Here is a 13,930-nt window from a genome sequence, read left to right as displayed (position 1 = left end):
TGATAAACATAGTTTATCCACAGAGGAATACTTGGAAAATAAATAAGGGGAAAGTAACTAAGAAGTCTGCATAATGTTTGTATTTCTTTTTCAGAAATAAGATGTATATAAAAGCAAATTTGAATGGTGTTACTTGATCAGTGTTGCTCTTTGCAGGAACCAAGTAGTTTGTAATTTCTGAGGTTTTGTTATTTAGCACTTTTTGTATGATGTCTGGTGGGGGTAGCAATCAAATTTTATTTGTTTTGTTAAGCCCTAGAAATAGTCAGTACTGAGATACTCTGGCAAAATAATAAGAGACCTAAAACACCTGGTTGAATACCTAGTAGGATGTAGGTCTGGAAACATTCATTACAGCAAGCAAATTATTTAATTCACAAGAAAAAAGGAGTAATGACAGCTGAGAGAAGTTATTCAAATCATAAATACATATTTTTAGAACTTGATTTAAACTTTTTAGCATTGGTTCTGAAGAAGTGTGTTTGGATAAGAAACAGTTCAACATGTCTATACAAAAAAAACCCTTATAATTCTAGAGTGCATTTGTTATAAAGTACATGTCCAGCCAATGGACTTTGCATTTAGAAAAGCCAAAAAGCTTTTATTCATATGATGGAAAAATATTTTTAATTATCTTTTGTAATTAGATTACCTAAGTAAACTCTTCAAGAACTGCCTGTAGATTGGGACTTGTCTGAAAAAGATGTCTGTTAAAATGTATGGTAACTGCAGCGAAGTGTCACTTAGCTTTTATTGGTCACGCTCAAGCTGGCCACCCTAATATTATGTTTTGAGAAAATAGTTGCAAATTATATGTTCCAACTCTTTGAACTGAAGGAAAGCCCTTCAGTGCAGCAGGGAGCTTTATGTAAGCAGTGGGTGGGGGTGTTTTTGATGGCTGAGACTTGTTTGCTGAATGACACTTGGAAATGTACTGAATGACGCTTCTGGAAAATAATAGACAGGGCTGCTGCCAGGGTTCAGTGGTGGGTCATGAAAACGAGGTGACGCAGACCTCATCGCATTGCCATCGGCTCAATCAGATGCTACCTGTGCGTGCAGCATTCTGGGGAGGAGAAATCACCACCCTGCAGCATTCTGGGGAGGAAAAATCACCACCCTGTTGGTTTTGCGCTGCAAGTAGAACCACTGTAACTCCCTATTGTGTTTGTTACTTATGGTGTATTTTTTCATGAGGTAATTTCCACTTGAGATGCTTTTGGAGTGGTCAGGAGGAGACACTGGATATGGAATGGGCAGTTTGGTTCTTTGCTGTGCTGCTTTTCTGTTGTGGGTTTGAGCAACTTCTGGATAGTGTGTGATCTGCAAATGGGAAAGTCATTAGCCAGAGAGCAAGGTGCTGCCTGTCTGGAGAGGTTTAAGGTGTACTTACTTTCCTTTCTGCACCCTTTTAATGGACAGAGATGGACAAATAAGCCTGGAGGCAGCATAGCCATGGAGTACCATATTGTCTGCATGTTGCCAGGAGATCCATTGTCCCTGTGGAAATTCAGGAGTCTAGTTCAGATGGAGAGAGGGTGAATGCCCTAAGATCATCCAGGAAAGCTAAATCTGAATCTTGTTTGAAAAACATAATCCTTTCATCCAAGAAAGGTTTTACTGAACATGCCAGTCAGTATAATTTCCAGAGATACTTCTCCTTTACACTGAAGACTCGATAAGGCAGGAAGGTGACTAAGCTTATGCCACCTTCTTGATGCTGACCAGAACTGGTTCTCCTTTCTCAGAACTTGCAGCAGAGTATTTGTCAGAGTAGCTACTATTTCTTCTTGAAGGCTTCTGTGCCTCCACTAGGCTGGAGGATGTGAGGAGTCATTTGAACTGTCTTTGATGCTTCCACAGTTTTGCTCTTTGTGACTGGTGGGTTCAAAACTAACCTGTTTTGTTGCTTAGTTTAGTTGCATTTCTTCAGAGGATGTTTGTGTTTTGGGATATTCAAGGTTGAAAACATCTTTCTTTTACTCATTGCTGCAGTATAGATGGTATCTGCTATTGGTCTTGCAGCCACTTTTGCTAACTGATGAGCACAGGGAGAATTAAAGCTTGGGCGGTACTAAAGATTGGTTGATGGAAGTAAAGTAGGAGTGTTTTATTTTTTGGCACCACAGAAGGTGTTTAGTTCTTGTTAACTATGCTTAAGTAGGGCCTCCTGCTCCCCTGTGTTTATTGGTTTTGAGACTGCAAATCAAAACAATTAACTTTGTGCAGATACATTTGATAAAGTCTTTCTCAAGCTTATTGTGACCATGACAAAATATGGAAGTAGGATAAATGTAAGGGAATCAGGACTTAGAGACAAGGCATTCCAAATGTACTGTGGTAATATACATAAACCATAGACAAACCTTTGGTTCACAACCAAGTAAATAACACATATGAAAGAGGGTTGCAAGCTGTCTTAAGGTTGTACTTCCTCATGGACTTTTTTACAGTTTTAGCTGGAAAAGATGCTGATACTACCCTTTAATTTCTGCTCAAGGAAGCTTGTGGGTTTTGTGTACTTAAAGTGTAATTGGTCATTTGAGCTTTGCAAATACAGTAAGTGTTAATTAAATTCAATGCAATCACAGCCTGATCTGATTTGGAGCCTGAAACCTCCATTGTCTGTATTTAAAAACAAAAGTCTATCATTTTGAACCTGAGAGGCATTTGGTTATACAATAAAGTTCTTAAAAGGGTGAAATGAAGATAGCTGAACTGGCAGTTCCTTATTTGTTTTAAGGTTTGTCCAGCAATTGTTCCTGTGACAAAAGGACATTTTGTTTATCATCTTAGTTTACATATTTAATTGCTTCTGCAGAGATAAAATCCAAGTGCTCTCCTTACTTTTGGTATTTCTGAGTTTCATGGTCCAATTTCTACAGTTTTACATGCTGTGCACACAGGTGGTATTTGGTTGTGGCTGGTAGTTCCTTACCTTTCCCCGTGAGTAGATGAACTAGTAGATGGAGGGAGAAGGCTTCGTGGACGATGGAGTTAAGAGAGAAATTCTCCTTTAGTTTTTAATGCTGAACACTTGAACTAGCCAGCAAGTTACTTAAGATTTTAGAGCATAGAACAACATAGTAACAAAATTTTATCTTGTTTAAGCCTCTGCCACATCATTGTGAGCAAGATTTCCATGTTAGTACCATCTCTCTTACAAAGCCTTTCAAAGGTACCTGATGCCGTACTGCTTTTTTTACCCAAGTTGATTTTCCCCCAACAAAATATTGTCTGCTCTTTTAATGTACAAAATATTTAAACAATAAATGATATAAATTGTATTATAAAGTTTTTCCAGGTGCTTTAGGTATGCCTGTATTGGGTAGTCCTCCAGAGTGTAGGAACACTGTACTAATAATACCAAATGGGACTGGCTGGGAATCAGAGGTAAAATAATCAGAGGTCTGTGAACTCGTGGCCAATAACCAAGGTGCAGCATTTCACCTAGTTATTTGCCAGGTCCTACAGTTGCCACTCCTGGGTTTACTGCCTCTACCATCTGTCTGGGTTAGCTAGAGAACCTTGTGCTGAAGTGAGCTCAGACTTGGTGCCCCTTGTTGGCTTGTGTGTGTCTGCTTGCAAGTTCTAAGATGAATATTTTATAACTCTGAAAATAAGACGCAGACAAACTAGGGGAGAGGCCAGGGAAAACTGTGTGTTCAGTATCTTCAGAGTTGCTCAGCTGGGTTAGTATCAATGTAGCTTAGTTCTTATTCCCCTGCTGTAATGATGAGAAGTCACTTGGTTCCTCAGAGGGATGCTCTTGGTGATCACTGGCTGTCAGTGCATTAATTACTGGGCTTGTGCTTTGTATTAACTCTTTAAGCACTTCATGTGCTCTCAGTGAGTGTCATTTAATCAGAGAAATACTGCTGTGTTGTCAGTTTCTAGTTTGCTACTGTTCCTTTTTCCAGAGCTATTTAAAAGATTCCTTAGTTTGTGAAAGTCCAGTTGTCATAGGAATGACTCCTCTTTCATTTCAGAAGAGCAGATCTCTGTGACTTCATTGTCACATTTATATTCTAACCTTTTTCTCTTTTACCTAGTGAGAGAGCAGCTTTGGTGTTGAAGAGAAACCTCTGAAAGGAATGGGCCCTGTTCTCTTGAAGCTGTTTGCCCTGATCCCAGGAATGCTGTAGAGGTTAGTGATGTGAATGTTGAAGAGCTTTTATGGAAATTGCCTTTTGATTTGTAATTGACACACCCTTCAATAAATTCTGTGTGAAGCAGTTCATTTGCCTGTCACAGAAGGGGAGTTAATTCAGGCACTGTCAGAATAGTCAGCTTAAAATTGCTCTACCCAAACAAAATTTAGGATTCTGTTTATTTGTGGGAATGCTGTGGAAATACATTGCTGGGTGGTCACAGAAAGTTGTGTGGGTGTAATGCATGCTCAGAGACAAGCTGCATTAAAATTGGAGATTTTCATCAACAGGTTAAAAAAAAGGGTAAAAGTGATCATAATACATGAGTGTGTAGTGCCTGATTCTTCTTTGAATTTCTCAAGTCTCTCATTTTTACTTTGAGAGAAGAATACTACTGATCTTCAGTAGAGTTAACAGGCTAGGAAGGGTCCATTCTGTATCAACACAGAGGTAGTGTTATCTCTTCTTCTGCCTCAAGTGACTTGTATTTCAGTGTAATATCCTAGTGTACTTGGTTTTGTACAAACTGTATAGACTGCTTGCTGTGAATGTTTTTCCCCAGAGCTCTAATCCTCCTACAAATATTACAGCCTACAAGAGGCTTCGTTTTGCAGCTAGAACTTTCAGTCTAGTTTACTTCCATGTTTTTTTGGAAAGTTACCAAGAATTAAGTAGATATATCACCTAGTGGATTACTTTTTAACTGGTGAAGTAAAAAAAAAGCTTGTGGAGCTGTTAAATTCAGTAAGGCTTGGTTTTGTTGATGAACCACAAATGTAGCAAGTAAAATTAGATGGAGTAGTGGGAAGGGGAGAGGGAAGAGGTAGGCTTGAAGTGTAGTCCTGAAGCAAAGAGGTGAATTTCTATAGGAGCAGTTGAGTTAAAATCTATTAAATGTGTCTGCTTTACTGTAAAGGATTCTAATCTTTGTTAGCTTACTTTACAAGGATAGGTAGGTGTGTGTGTGGTGTGACTACTGAAGAGTAATGTCCAAGCTTTGCTAGGATACCCTTTGACATACAAACCCTTTTGGAGCAAAAAGAAAAAAACAGCCTAGTGGCAAAAAGGCTGCAGCATGTCACAGACACTGAAAGTGAAAAGGTGACCCAGTGGGGAAAGACAAGGAAATGTTACTTGTCTTTCTCTGTGGCATCCCTCTTCGAGGCATGAAGAGCTTAACAACTGCAAGTGCTGCCACTTCTTACCAAGAGCTTTAGTCATTGATGTATTCTTGCCATCTTTATCTTTTTTCATATAAAACTGAGAGTTGTAAATTGTTCAAGGGTGAGGTATCACTTCTAATTCAACAAAAGCATACAAGAAGACAGAAACCCCAAAGCACGTCCTTCCATGTGAAATCCTGCACTTCAGCATCAATGCTTTCATTCTAGTTCTGTGTTGCTGCTTTTGTTTTCAATGTTTCATTCATTAACAAAAACCACAAACCTGTCCACAAGGGCGTCTGACAGAAATACACCTTTTTTCTTTACTTCAATATGAAATACCTAGCTCCCTTCAACCTATTGTGTTTAGATTTTTTTGAGACATATATACCACTTTATGGAGAATAAAAGAAGATGAAAAATTCATCTCCACTCGTGGTAGTCTACCTCTTGACTTAGTAAAAGCATTTGATTTCAATCGACCTGTTGAATGCAGACTATTTTGTGACTCTGTGTAGATTGTCTTGTTAGAATCCCTATCTGCTATTCAGATACTTTCGTAGTAAATATTTCCTTGGCACTTCATGCATCCTGTTCTTCCAGTTCTGAGGACATGCAAGAACTGGCAGAACTTAACTTGGTTTTTGGGTTGTGGTTATGTTCCTTTTAGACCCAAACCTGCTATATTTGATTAGGTTGAGCTCTCCATGGGGCCACATTGAGTTTCTCTTCAGCTGTAGAATGACTTACCTGCAGCTACATGGATAATAGTAAAAATTGTGATGCAGTTTATGAGCACCTAGGAGATAATGAGTAAAGGGAAGACAGCTAAACAACATAAATTTTGCCAGGGAGAAAATTGTGTCAAACTGTTTAGTTTACATCCTTGACAGATGAATTAGATTAGTGCATAAGGGAGGTGAGGAATAGAAGTGATACAAATAGAAGTGTATAAGGTTCTGAAGGATGTTCTGTTGAGTGTAATATGTGCAGTGTTTTGGTTTTTTTTAATGGGACCTCTGTTAAATTACTATATTGCAGGAGCAAAATTTATTAAAAATGGTTCTGTGGAGCACTTAATAGTGAAGCATTTGAAGTAGGCTTCAGTACTATACTAGCTTGTCATGGCTGGATTTGTCAATGACACTCAAGATTTAGATTTTAGTACATGGAGTAGAGTTTACTTACGAGCTGTGCAGGTGAAGTCAGTTTGGGAGTAGACAGAATGGGCAGCCCAGAGTGTTGATATGAAGCTGTTTGTCACTGGGGTAAGCAAAGTGTTTATGTTGGCTTGGCATAACTCACCCTGTTGTTATATTTGTTATACCAAAGGAACTCAGTCAGAATGTATAACCTAATTATGCTGCATTTACTGTATTGGATGGCCTCTTCCAGCACTCACAGCACAGCTTATGGTAATTTTTTATTCATTAGAAAACTGCAGCACTGAAACCTAGAACTTGAAAGGAGGTGTTTGTTTATTTGTAGCAGTTTCTTTATTCTGCCACAGGGAAAAAAATGTATGAGTAGGGAGGAGTGACCATATTTTTTAAGAGCTTTTGTAGAATAAGATATGAAATATGGAAATAATTGTCGTGTTGGGATGGTGTCAGAGAAGTCTGTCAAACTGCTTTGTTTTAAATTCCCTGTGATAGAAAGGCGTGTTTGTGTGCCATGCTGTTGTATACACAATGCTCTTCTCATAGTTGTCAGGTTATCGTGAAAGATTCATTTCATGGCTCCCTTAGAGGTAAACACTAATATTTCACACTGGGTCAGTAATTTTTGTTAGCAATAGATTAATGCCTGAAACTTCCTTGTCTGACATATTCCCATCTGTGATGCCATAGTTTCTTATGGATGGGAAGCATAGTGAGGCAAAAAAAACCCCAAAAAAAACTCTATTTAGGTGATCTCTGTGGAGGAATGCTGTCCTTTATTTCTATGATCCCTGCTGCTGTTTTCCTGACTTCTTGGTGTATGGCTTTTTCCTTGATATCTAGCAAATGTTTTGCTAGCAAAACTACAAATTAAGAAGGTACACCTTAGCAGCAGAGAGTGGTGCATCAGTGGTGTAATTGGAATTACAAGAATGCTGTGAAAGTTTCATGCCGCATCTTCTTCCCAAAGGGAGGGGGAATATTAGAAGAGCCACTGCTGATAAGTGATAGTGTGTTAAAGGCAAGCCTTAGGCAGTCCCTTGGAAAGACTTTTAAGTCCCATAAATTGAAACAAACTGGAGGCATGGTAAACCTAGTTTTAGAGTTTTCCCTTGTTTGATTTTAATTTCAAGAAGCTGCCTGGGAGAAATCTCAAAGGCATGTTTCTGTAGATGCAAGAATAACTGTTTAACTTTAATAAAAAGTGCTGGGAGATGAAGCTGATGTGCAGCAATTTTTGTAAGTGAGGAAATAATAGTGCAGAAGTGGGCTACCACCTGCCAATGTTGCAGTGAGAGTATATTAGAAGTACTGTTCACTCTTTGTTGTTGCTAAAAGGTCACCTTAGGAGAAGACAGAGAAGTAAAATCAAACTAAAGATAGAAAGGTAGGATAAAATTGTGAAGGAATATATGGATGTATAAGAGAAGCCTTTGCTTTGATACTATTGTTGCAATTAAATCTTAGTATTGAGCATTTATTTACCTAATTATTTCATGTGCCTTTGCCAGCATATTGCTTGGTTTCACTCTGTGTATTGCACTGTGTCTTTAAAATAAATAAATAAAAAGAGTAGTTTTCCTCATTCTGTACACTGCTACTGTCAAAGCTTAAAAGGAACACAAAACCAGAGAAAAGGGGTAACAACTGAAAAAGTCTTGTTTTCTCTCTTTTTGGGAGCAAGTTCTGTTCCCAGGTTCTTTGCATTCAGAAACAGCCAAGCACAGTGCAGGTCCTCTAAGTAGGGTGATAACACTTTCACAGATGAACTGCAGAAGAAAGGATTTGCATTCAATAACTACTCAGTGATTTCTGTACCTGTAAATGACATTACAGTGCATTTGATAGACAATTACTGTCTCTTTTTTTGTTCTCTTCTTGATGTTTTTTCCTCCAGCAAGGAAGTCTGTTTCCTTAGTGTGAGTATTGCATGTATGCGTAGGTGAATCCAAGGGAAAAATGTGAATAAACTCCATGTCAGTAGTTGTGCTTTTACTAAGTGGATGCTCAAGCTCTCTTCTGAGATAAATTTAGTTGGAAAGCAGTATCCACTGTAGTTATTTGAGTATCATTCTGGGAGAATTCTTTTCAGAGAACTGCAGCTTCAATCATAGTTTGTTTTCTGTACCCTTGGTTATTACTAGGGAAAGGGGCAAGTGTATTGGTGAGACATAACATACGAGTTTGGATAACATAATGGATTTCCTTGGAAAATACTACCACTTCTGAATAGTTTTTGTTACTGAAACAAAACACCTGGCAGTTCCAGATTGTGTGGTGCTGTGCATGAAAGTAGCATTGCAAGCTAGAATACTAAACAGTCTTAAAAAACCCACAACAAACCAAGAAAGCCCTGAAAAGCAGAAGAGTTAGTCAAGAAAAATCCACATTGCATCTGATCCAGATTCTAATAAGGAGTGCCTCATGTCCTTGTTTATTTTTGTCCCAGAGTAATTAGTTCTATTGTAACCAAAAATGAAATGTATTTACTTTCCTGTGTGATAAGAAAAGTAGGAAAATGTCATCTTGCAAATTAATTTATAAGCCATGATACATCATTCTCCTTTGCAGTGATTGTACTGCTGGCCAGATGTCGATTCGCTTGAGCACACTATTTTTCATCTTGATCCGGTGCTTTTGTGCGTTGGATTTATTCTTCTTTGTGAGGCAGCTGTATCGGTGGCTGGGGCCTGTGCATTGCAAGGAGGAGGGATCCCTTCCCTTGGAGTCCCAGCCTGTCAGGAGGGAGCAGCTGCTCCTTGCTTACTATCCCTCCCGCCTGGCCACTGGTACAGTCCGCGCCGGGGCTGGTGGCACAAAGCTCGGCAGAGCCGCCTGACTGCCACAGGGATGTTTACTGACCAAGGGCTGGCAGCATCTTGGAGGCACGGGAGTTTGTCTCCTGTCTCTAGTGTCTTACAAGGGGATGACTTGAAAACTAAGATGCTGGCACTGAACTTGAAGAATTCAAGGTAGGATGAGACCTAAATGAATCTACTCTTATTTCTTTGCGTAATACCTTTCCCCCACAGACTAAAATTTAATTCCATGACTAGCACATGTGCAGTTGTACCTCTTGTCAGAGTTGTTGTTATAGGAGAAGTTGAACCAAAGCTGTGAGTGATCAGAGATTTTGTCAAAATCTAGTGATTTTTTTGAAAAAAATGAGTAATGTACCAGTGCATAATTTTCTGTGTTTGGGATGTTTGCTCTAGAGAAATAAGTTAAAAGCAGGTAGTAGACATTTATCATCCCAGCTAATAATGATTTTAGTTTGTCACTAAAACAAAATCGTTTTAGTAGTTTTGGGTAGTTTTCAAAATACAACTAATACTAGCCTTGAGCACAGTAGTTGTGCTGTGAAGTAAGCTTGTTATCAAGTTATGTTCTAAGAAACCGAACAAGTTGGAGAAAATAATATTTAGGTAGTCCTTTCCCTGTCTGTTGAGTGCTATAGGTTTCATTTTTTTCCTTTTGAATAAGAGAAACTCACTTCTGGGGGGTTTTCTAGCTGTCCTATTGAATCTTGTAATACATTGCAAACTGGTGTAGGGAAATAATTTATTCACTATGAAATACAGTTTTTATTTAGGCACTATTGCCAAGCAGGGCTAGAACATGAGTAATGAAGAGGAAAACAAAAGTAGTTTTGAACGTAGTTATGGTAAATAGTAAATATACCAACTTCTTTATTGGCAATCAGAAATGAGCAAATTAAGCATGGGTATTCTAAAAGGTTGCAGCTTTTTCCCTTTATGAGAGATACCAGATTTAATATACAATATCTACACCCACTTTGATAATTTAATAAGTGTCCATTGAAAAAAAAATTCATTGGAGAACTGAAAGAATCTATTCATTTGAGTAATTAATATTGCTTTTAAAGTCTGCAGTTTCAGTCTGCTTTGTAGGTTTGTGTTTTTTCTTAAGTGTTTGTTTAGTGGGGTGTTTTGCTTTTCTTTCCCCTCTTTTTTTCCTGTGTAATCCTTTGTCTGACACATTCCCTGCTGGGGATATAAACCTTGTAGCTCTGATGGGCTACTTTAAAGCCAAACAACTCAGTCCTGCCTTGGATATGTCTCAGGCTTTCTCTGCAAGACAGTGTTCTTGGGGCAGCAGTCCTTGTGTTACTGAGGAGCTAGAGCTGTTTTCTGTAAGGAAAGGTTCACAATCGGCTCTTTTGTCTTTGCTTCATGTCAGGGTCCTGAGAAGTGTTTCTGTGTGCAGTCTGGTGGAGCTGGTTCCAAAACCACCCTGGGATGCCAGGAGGTAATCTAGCTCTACCTGCAATCCTCAGGTGTTTGAAGACTGAGGATGAGACTGAGAGGGATTGAATTGCTTTTATCTGCAATTTGTGACTGTCATCCCCAGAGGATCTTCTGCCACCCAACAGAGAGGGGTCAGGGGAAGGAGGAGGAGGAGAAGAGAGGAAAGGTGAGGAGAAAAGACAGTACTTTTCTCCCATTATTACAATACTTGCTTAGTTATACGAAGCATAGGAATCTATACTTTTTTTCCCACTGGTGGTGTCTCTTATGAGGAGCAGCTGAGAGAAGTGGGACTGTTTAACTTGGAGAAAAAGAGGCTTGAAGAGGACCTTATTGCTCTCTGCAGCTACATGAAAGGAAGTGTTGGTGAGGTGGGTGTCAGTCTTCTGACCCAAGTAACAGGATGAGAAGAAATCTCAGAAACATTAGGGTTGGAAAGGACCTCTGGAGATCATCCAGTCCAGCCCCAATGCCAAGGCAGGGTCACATGGAGCAGGTGATGCAGGAGTATGTCCAGGTGGATTTGGAATGTCATCAGAGAAACAGACTCCACAACCTCTGTGGGCAACCTGTTCCAAGCTCTACCACCCTCAGTATGAAGAAATTCTTCCTCCATGTTGAGGTGGAACTTCCTGTGTTTATGGTCCACATCCTGTCACTGAGCAGTGCCAGAGAGTCTGGTACCATTCTGTGGGCACCCATATTTGTGATATTTATGGGCATTGATGAGATCCCCTTCAATCTTATCTTCTCCAGACTAAACAGGTCCAGCTTCCACACATGAGAGGTAATCCAGATCCCTCATCATCCAGATCCTCTGTGCCCTCTCCAGTAGCTCCTTGTCTTTCTTGTCCTAAAGAGCCCAGAATCGGACACAGCACTCCAGATGTGGCCTCACTAGGGCTGAGTAGAGGGTCAGGATCATGTCCCCCAATCAGCCAGGTCCACCCCAGGATCCCCTTGGCTCCAGCCATCAAATGTCCAGTTGTGCCATGGAAGGCTTTGATTGGATATTAAGAAAAAGTTCTTCACAGAAGGAATTATCAAGCATTGAAGGAGGCTGACCAGAGAAGAGGCTGCTTCAGTCATCATCCCTGGAGGTATTTAAAAGATGTGCAGATGAGGTAGATGAGAACATGGTTTAGTGGTTAGACTTGATGATCTTAAGGGTCTTTTCCAGCCTAAGTGGTCTTTTAGTTCTGTACTGTATGGTATGCAAAACTTGATTCCAGTGGAGCTCAGTGGATGCCTTTGGACTATCCTAATTTCAGGCAGTAGATAACCTGTATGCAAGTATTTCTGCTTCTTTTCCATTAATCTCTGGACTGAATTGCTAATTATGAAGTCTTGGGCTGTTGTATTTTGTTTTGCGCTTAGAAATACTATGAACATGCAGCTTAAAACATTGGGGTTGTTCACCCTTTTTTACTTCCTATTGCTTCAAAAATAAACAATCATTTGTTCCCAGCCTTTAATGCTGATTTAAATGCAGATATGCTGCTGTTTTTGTTACATTCTTTCTGCCTCAATGGTAGCAGAGAGAGGAATTTTCTTACATCAGGCAAACGTGCTGGTAGGATCATTTTGTTGTTTTGCTTATCTGTGTTATTAGAAACAAGGGTGGCTCCATGGAGACAAATTTTACAGGTAATGGGCTTCTACTTACTGCTCCTTCATATACAAGATTCCTAAAGTCAGAATAGATGTTTTCTTTTTGGTGTATAAATGGCTGGTTTACATGGCTGCAGAAAGTTTTTGCTTTAGATTTTGCTGTTGAGAAGAAAACCCACTACCGCCTGCATCATAAATGGGGGCCATGCTCCTGTTAAAAAAAATTGGTGGCTTTTTTAGCTAAATGTGAGAACCGTGCTTAGGATCACTATTGTCATAACTGAACATGTCCTGTTTGGGGCTACTTTGCTTCCTGCATGGTCTTACTGTGAGGATGTATGGGCTCTCTCCTGTTGCAGTTTTGCTGGTTTCCTTCCCCATCTTCCCCACCACACCCTCCCACTCCCGATTACTTGGAAAATTGAATAGACCGAAGAGTTCTTCCCCATTCTTGATGGTGGCTCATTGTTTCACTATTGGTTCAAATGCAATAAATTTCCTAGGAAGGCTTTTTTGTTTTGCTTGTTTACTGTGAATGCAAGAGCCACTCTCCAGAGCAGTGTTATTATTCCTATGCATTTGTTGATGTCTTCATTCCAACAAGTGTGTGGCTTGTCTCCTCAGATCCCAGATTATTTTGCATTTTTGTTTGTTTTTCTGTGTGTGTCCCCTCCCCTCATCCTCTTAACCCTTTTTTGTTTTCTAGGGGCTTCTTAGCAGAATTTTCTCTCCTGAATTGTATTGTTTAGTCACTGTCATGCAGTTCAGGACTTCAAGCTAAAATTTCACTTCTGCTGTATTCCCAATGGGCTCTAACTAGTATCTTGTTTGTCCAATTAATGCAAATCAGTTTATTTAGGCCTTCTGAAAACAAAATAAAAACAAAACAAGAAAACCAATATTCAAAGATGCTCAAGGTATTTTCCCATGGAAAATGTAAATAATTCAATTAGAAATTGCTATCCAAGATACTGAGGAAACAAATAGTGTGTTCTGTTTTAGAGTTTTTTAACCAGTTGTTATGTATCTTTGTGGTATTCTGCATATTTTTTCTGATGCTGCATAGGTTAGTTAGTTCATAAGCTTCTGATAAAATGTTCTGATTGATTCCTCCATTTCAGATGATTTTGCTGAGGTGCAAATGTTTCTGACATGTTTCCACTCTGTCAGTATATGTTCAAAACGACAATGATGTTTCAGTATTTACTTTTCCTCGATATGCTTTTCAGCTCCAGGTGTTTATAGCAGTATTGACGTTTCCAGAATAATATGAGTTTGCTTATCTACTGTCTTGTCAACCAGCAGGCATTAATGGGGGTCATTCCCACCTCAAATGTCCAGTTATAAAGCTCCAGATTAACATTAATCTGAAAAATTATAGGTTCCAAAAGAAATCTGCTGGGTTTTTAATGTATTCATACTGGTTACCCTGAAGAACAGAATTTCTATTCCCTCAGTCCAAAACCTGTTAAGTTACTAGGCATCATTTTTATAAAAATAAGTGTTTCAAAAATACATGTTGGTGAGCAATGTCTCTATTTTTGTCATGTTTTGTGTCTGCTCCAGCCAAGTTGGAC

The 13,930-nt window shown here is 39.2% G+C and overlaps 1 protein-coding gene across 9 annotated transcripts in view; it reads left to right on the top strand.

The window, feature by feature from the left end:
* WDFY3 (WD repeat and FYVE domain containing 3) overlaps window positions 1-13,930 on the top strand; it is a 152,163-nt gene that overhangs the window by 27,984 nt on the left and 110,249 nt on the right. For 7 of the 9 annotated variants that reach the window (XM_077783020.1, XM_021541464.3, XM_021541461.3 and 4 more), the window contains exon 2: window positions 4,053-4,147. The exons of the other annotated variants lie outside the window; for them this stretch is intronic. The gene's annotated coding sequence lies outside the window, so the exon portion shown is untranslated. The remainder of the gene's footprint in view (window positions 1-4,052; window positions 4,148-13,930) is intronic. 9 annotated transcript variants of the gene reach the window in all.

This window comes from Lonchura striata, chromosome 4, assembly GCF_046129695.1.
Source record: "Lonchura striata isolate bLonStr1 chromosome 4, bLonStr1.mat, whole genome shotgun sequence".
Taxonomy (NCBI): domain Eukaryota; kingdom Metazoa; phylum Chordata; class Aves; order Passeriformes; family Estrildidae; genus Lonchura; species Lonchura striata.
Note: the sequence above shows the minus strand (reverse complement) of the source record. Positions and strands in the feature narration are given on the sequence as shown.